This window comes from Octopus sinensis, linkage group LG11, assembly GCF_006345805.1.
Source record: "Octopus sinensis linkage group LG11, ASM634580v1, whole genome shotgun sequence".
NCBI classification, from domain to species: domain Eukaryota; kingdom Metazoa; phylum Mollusca; class Cephalopoda; order Octopoda; family Octopodidae; genus Octopus; species Octopus sinensis.
This window is the reverse complement of record NC_043007.1, coordinates 23322411-23329910: the sequence shown is the minus strand read 5'-3', so window position 1 is coordinate 23329910 and position 7500 is coordinate 23322411. Positions and strand designations below refer to the sequence as shown.

Genomic DNA, 7500 nt, shown 5'->3' with positions numbered 1-7500 from the left:
AATGTGCCGTAACATAACAAACAGACTATTCGTAGAACATTTCATGGCAAGTTAAAATAACAACCCAGCCACAGATACTGAGCAGTCTCATTATATATATCACAGGTAATAAATGAATTCGGCAGATTACAATATATGGTTTGCTTCATATAGATAGATAGATAGACAGACAGATAGATAGATAGATAGATAGATAGATAGATAGATAGATAGATATAGATAGATAGATAGATAGATAGATATAGATAGATACATACATACATACATACATACATACATACATACATACATACATACATACATATAAACATATGCATACACACACAGATATATGTATGTATGTATGTATAGATACATACGTATGTATGTATTTATACATGTATGTGAGTGTTTGCATACTATTTACTCGAGTTGTATATATGTACCTGAGCAAAGCAAATTCAGAAAAAAAATATTAAAAAAACGAATACAATGTAAATATATATATATATATATATATATATATTGTGTGTGTGTGTGTGTGTCTGTGTGTGTGTGTGTGTGTCTGTGTGTGTGTATGTGTGTGTACAACGAGTGACAGGCTTCTTTTAGCTACCGTCTACGAAATCCACCCTCCAGGCTTTGGTCGGTCCGGGAATAAATTCGAAGACAAGGTGTCACGAAGGAAAACCCGGAACCATACTGTTTGAGATACCACATACACACAAACAGGTAAATCTATCTATCTATCTATCTATCTATCTATCTATCTATCTATCTATCTATCTATCTATCTATCTATCTATCTATCTATCTTCTCTCTCTCTCTCTCTCATTCTCTCTCTCTCTCTCCTCTCTCTCTATATATATATATATATATATATATAACGGGAAGGTTTACGAAAGTAAACAAAAGATGAAGGCAGGTGGAGTACAAACAAACAAATGTATTAGTATGGCGCTCAGGAATAGAAATAGAAAAAGTCTTTTACGTTTCGAGCCTACGCTCTTCGACAGAAAGATACACAGAAAAAAACAAGGAGAGAAACAAGGAGAGAAAAAATGCGTATATATATATGTGTGTGTGTGTGTGTGTGTAGGTACACACACACACACACACACACACACCCACATATATATATATATATATATATATATATATTTACACATGCATACATATATTTATGTAAGTGGTGGCTAAACATAATTAATATAATAAATAAATCAATGGAAATTACATCCACGCGCTGGGGAATATTTTCCAATCTCAGCAGATGTGTACGATTAAGTAAGAGCCAACGTATATAATGCAATGAAGCAAAATATTTTTTAATTAAAATTTCACTCTAGTAAACAAATTGAGACAAATAATAATAATAGTCATTAGCGTCAATGATTAATTCCTATCCAGTAAAATATAAGAAACAATAGTGAAATCTAAGATCTAGCTATTCAGTTTCTACATGTTTATATATACAGTAATCGCTCGACACACACACACACACACACACACACACACACACACACACACACACACACACACACACACACACACACACACACACACACATATATATATATATACGACGGGTTTCTTTCAGTTTCCGTCTACCAAAACCACTCACAAGGCTTTGGTCTGCTGGAGGCTATGGTAGAAGACTATTGAGCAAAGTGCCATGGAGTGGCACTTTGAACCCGGAACCATGTTGTTGCGAAGCAAGCTTCTTACCACACAGCCACGCCTATCGAAGATACACTGCAATTTATGCTGTTGAATTAGTTTGATACAAAGACATACCTATTTCTTTATTACCCACAAGGGGCTAAACACAGAGAGGACAAACAAGAACAGACAAAGGGATTAAGTCGATTACATCGACCCCAGTGCGTAACTGGTACTTAATTTATCGACCCCGAAAGGATGAAAGGCAAAGTCAACCTCGGCGGAATACCGTGTTCTAACCTGAGTTTGTTACTTGGTTCTTTTTATAGTTAGTCTAAAGCTCAACTTGCCATGAGATATATTTTTTTATAGGTTGTGAAGATGGTGACGCGGTCAGCTGTAGCATTTGGGTACTTTACCATAACGTCCGCACATTAGGTGCGCATGATTGCATTTGTGCCAAAAGTTAGTGCTGATCCTCGACTGGATGTGTCATGTCACTTCATTAGTGACAATTTGCGCATTATGACCACGTATTATGTCACGTAACGGTAGGGCTGATAATTGTCCAATACCGAATCGGCAATAACAATACATTAAACATACATCCACTGACAGGTAAATCACGAAGACATTACACAACTGTAGTGCAGACTCACAATGACACATTCACAACCAAATACACACATGCATAGACGTTTCCCTGTTTCTTTTTTTTTTTATAGCTATTCTAGTAACATGTCCATACAGTCACATGATATATTTACTGGATTAACACAGCCTTGACTTTTGGTATAATTACCTATTTCTTTACTACCCACAAGGGGCTAAACACAGAGAGGATAAACAAGGACAGACACACAAATTAAGTCGATTATATCGACCCCAGTGCGTAACTGATACTTATTTAATCGACCCCGAAAGGATGAAAGGCAAAGTCAACTTCGGCGGAATTTGAACTCAGAACGTAAAGGCAGACGAAATACCCATTTCTATATTATCCACAAGGGGCTAAACATAGAGGGGAAAAACATGGACAGACATAGGTATTAAGTCGATTATATCGACCCCAGTGCTTAACTGGTACTTAATTTATCGACCCCGAAAGGATGAAAAGCAAAGTCGACCTCGGCGGAATTTGAATTCACAACGTAACGGCAGCCGAAATAACGCTAAGCATTTCGCCCGACGTGCTAACGGTTCTGCCAGCTCGACGCCTTAATTTTCCATAATTACCGTCCTCACTGTTACACGACATAATGCGTAGTGGTGATGTTTTGAATGACGTACGCAAAAAATTCACCATGAATTGAAATGACTTTTAGTTGGAGACAGAAATGAAAACTTAGTGGTAATTGTGAGCGGTTCTTGATATAAAGGGGAGATAATTTCAAGAATTTAAGAATAAACTTCATACAAAATTCAGTTTCCATGCTTTTGGAAAAATGTAAAGCACTGACTTATATTTAACCTGCTTTCATCCGTTGACAGGATTTTACGAGTAAAAAACCACAAACAAATATGGCCTGTATAATTTGATTAACAAAAATAGAAAAAGGGAATAAATATAATGCAATGAGGCCAAAGCCAATGGAGTTAAAATATTCGAAATAGATTGTTTCGTTCTTGTATTTAGTCTGCAAAACCTTTGATGTGGACTCGTGTCTTGAAACACATTTGGATGTATCTCGGGCGGGAGAGATAGACCTGAAAGACACCTGGAGCACAGAGGGGATGCCAAACCCAATTGACAGCTTGGTTGACCAAACGATTAATCAAACAACTGCTTAGGTAACTTGTAAGCTAGTGAACCATTTGCCAAATAGATAATAAAGAAGTGAGACAGAACCAGTACGTGTGTTTATTATTGGCATAATGACCCTCCAGTAACAGTATTTTACAAAAACTCGTGTAGGAGATGATGTAACAGAAACATTTCTACATGCATGCATGTGTATGTGTGTTGTGATTAATGCATTTGTTAACAGATCCTGTAATGATACTTCTTCTACCGAAAGAAGCCGAACTTGGCATGTAAATATTGTTATAAATGATTAATGAAAGAAATACTATTTAAAGAATTCTTTAAAACCGTTCGTATAGCATTTCCCTAGTATTTTAACTTATGACACTTATTTCATATGAAAATCATGTTTCTTAGACAGAAAAATGTAATACACCAACCATATTGAATAACGTTCTCTATTGAATTTGGATCATGCCTTCTAATGAGATTTTTCTTGTCAAACAGGAGAAATGAAAAACTACATCTTAATTATAAATTCTCTAATACTTCGGTTTCGCTTTTGATTTTTATATACACACGTACGCATGCGCGCGTGCACACACACACGCATGCGTTATCAGCTAGCTCTCTCAAAGAAAGACGGAGGAAATTTAATAAGACGTATGCATGTTTTTATGCATACTGTGTATGCACAGGTACCACCACCACCACCACACACATTTTTATATATATCCATGAGTATGTGTGTAAAATTTGATGTATTTATTAACAAATTCTATTAGGAAACTACGTAACTTTCCAGTGAAAGAAGCCAAACTTGGTATGTAAATATTACATCATATAAGTTTTAAAGCAGAAACGAAAGAAACTCTTTCATGAAATATCGAAAAATTATTCGTATATGTTGCTTTTTCACCCAGGGCATGTTATCTGAAGGTATACACTAGAAATGAAAGCCGCCAAAAGCAAGCATTGGCAAAATCAATATAAAATTACCTCTGGATAATTGACAAGGAAGTTTCATACGTTATTTTGGATAACGTTCTCTACTGAGTTTGTACATTCTCTATAATGTGAATTTCGTTGTCACAATAAAATATTATATACATACATACATACATACATACACACACACACACACACACACACACACATATATATATATATATATATATACCACTAAGTAAGTTAAGGGTTAGGGATCCAACCCACTAAGGGATATTTATTCAATATACTGTTGGTATAATACCCAAATTCTTAATACACAAATGTTTTAATTGCAATGCAATTAACTTATTTATTGTATTAAACGGTTAGGTAAAGAATATATATATATTATATATATGTATATATATATATATATATTATATATATATATATATATATATATATATATATATATATAAGGTCTTCGATATATGAACAAACCATTTTCACCCATCGAAAACTTTATCTATTGTCGAGAATTAGGGATGTTATAGTTGAGGTCTGTATTAGAGGTACATGCAATTACCTATGTTATATGTTCAGCTATTATGATTTATAAAATTATTTTTATTATATCTTGTAAATTTCCACTTTGTATATTTCCACTTTGTATATTTCCACTTTGCACTCTTGTTAAATGCATCTAAGAACATATAATCTGAATTTGAAATATTGTCTTTTATTCAGTATAAATATAATACTGTTTCGTTGTTATTTTAGTCTATAGGTTCCGTACTGTTGTATACATGTCTTCCTCCCCTCTCTCTCTTCCCCCTCTCTTTTCCTCCTCTCTCTCTCTTCCTCCACACACGCACAAGCATATGCACACACATACATACATACACACATACACAATGTTTATGTCATAAGAATTAAGAAACTTTCAGAGACGTGAAATAAATCGTTTTTGACTTCAGAACCCGAAGGAGATAAAGCTATAACTAACAACGTCTAACTCCTAGGTTGAAAATCCCTCGGATTGGAAATGAATATTTATAACTTTATCTACTTCGATTTCCAACATTAATGTCTTCTGTATAGAGACTGGCTGACCAGTTATGTTCCATGACCTCTTTTACGATACTCTTCCAATCAGCTTTGTGAAAGTTCAGGCTGGAGAGGAGTTGGGTGCTTCTAGTAGCCTGCATGTCTGTAGTTTTCTGCAGACCATACACTGTTGGTTCTATTAAGTTATGATCCGAGAAAATCGTCGGAGTCACCCCAACATTACGAATGAGTGCCGTGTTGTTTTTAAAACAGAGGTCCAGGACATTCTCCCCTTGTTGGGTGGAGCACGAGCACTATTTTCTCCATAAAGAGCATGTTCGTGAGGTCAAGTAGAGATTCTGAATATATATATATATATATATATATATATATATACAAATACATATATATATACATGTGTGTGAGTGTGTGTGTGTGTGTGTGTGTGTACACCCCCCACACACACACATATTGTGTTGCATCGAAATCGCAACGGCTTTTATCAACGTTGCCACACCTACATGTACCTTTTGATGCAGTGTAGTGCGCATGCGAGCCTGTGCGTGTGTGTGCGTGTATGTGTGTGTGCGCGCGTGCGTGTACGTGTGCGTGCGTGCGTGTGTGTGTGTGTGTGTGCGTGTGTGTGTGTGTAGTGATTCTGCTTCTTCATAGCAAACTGGGCTGATGTAATTGTTGTTGACATTATCACCGGAATTTTAATTTTTAGGCGTGAGATTCATACATTATCAGTCAGTGATTATTTATATTTGCTTTGTGAATAACGAATGCAACTCGAATGCATAGTTTAAAATTTTGCTGAGCTATTAGTATTACTTGAATCATTCATCGTCTGTTTTTTTGTGAGAATTACTGTATTAGCTAAATGTATCTTTCATAAATGGTTTCCTATCTAATTTTGTTTTGTGTTGTGTGATATAGTGTATGTCAATTGATTCTTTTTGTAAGTGCATATTGAGCCGGCGAGAGAGCATAATAATACTGGTATTATCTCTGATAATATCAAGGTTTTGATAAAGGTTTTTTTTTTATTTAACCAATAAATAAAGTCTTTTGCAACATTCGACTCAGCTGTCTCAGTCACGAATGATGTTCCAATCAATAAAGCTGTCAATATGTTCGATGGATAAATCACCCAATAATTTCATGCTACAGATAGTTTTTGATCTCAAAATAAGCTACGAATTATTCCACTGAATTTCTCAACATCCAGGAGCCACCTGGTGGCATCTTTTCGGTTTGAACGGCAGTTTTTAAAAATAATTTCCACGTAACTAAACACTTTTAAACTTCGTATACTGGTAGAATGTGTTTATAAAATATCTTTTTCTACTGGCTTTATTGAGAAGTTTCTATAGTTTGTAAGATATTTGTTGTTGTTTTTTTCTTCAATTTCTGCAATTTCAACCAATCAATGACATCTATTGAGGTAAAAAACATTCTGTGCCGTATGAATATCCCCCTCGTTTAAGAAACAGATTGGGTTTATTTACATTTGTGAAGAAAAAAAGATACCCTTCCCCCCACCCCTAACCCTAACCCTAACCCTAACTAACCCTAACCCTAAAACAGATTGAAATGCAATAGATCGATACTAGGGTCATAATTATGGGTGACAATTTCATATGACACCGCTAGAAAAAACTGCCGTTCAAACCGAAAAGATCCACCTGGTGTACTATACATCACAAATAAATGTTGAAGAGTCTCAGTTAGTGTTCATAGAAACTTGGATGCTTCACGTTTGTGCAATAGTACAGGGTTGGTAATCGAACAGATATAGCATCAACAATACTGACAGGATATGCCGTTGATGACGATGTATTTATGCAAGGAAACTATACTATAAGAGCAGTATTTCTCCGTCCATTTGTTTGAGACACGCTGTTGCCATGGTTTCGTAAACAAGACAATTTGTGGAATTTGATAAAATGTTCCATTATGATGTCATTTCAATCATGATTTTGAATAGAGAAAGTTACATGGAAGTAATGGATTTGATATTTTCCTTTGTTCTATATTTCATTTGAAAATTTCGATTTATTTCCATTACAACGTCATAATTTACGCAGTCGATGATTTCCAAGTAATTTATTTGGTGAAGGTAAAAAAAAAAAAA

The 7500-nt window shown here is 35.0% G+C and overlaps 1 protein-coding gene and 1 long non-coding RNA gene across 7 annotated transcripts in view; both read right to left on the bottom strand.

Moving 5' to 3' along the window:
- The window catches only part of LOC115217220 (soluble guanylate cyclase 88E), a 441284-nt gene that overhangs the window by 266070 nt on the left and 167714 nt on the right, over positions 1-7500 (bottom strand). The window lies entirely within an intron of this gene.
- Positions 6396-7307, bottom strand: LOC118765351. Its single transcript, XR_005001188.1, has 2 exons — positions 7052-7307; positions 6396-6601 (listed from the first exon to the last, which is right to left on the bottom strand). It is a non-coding gene; the product is annotated as an uncharacterized LOC118765351 (long non-coding RNA).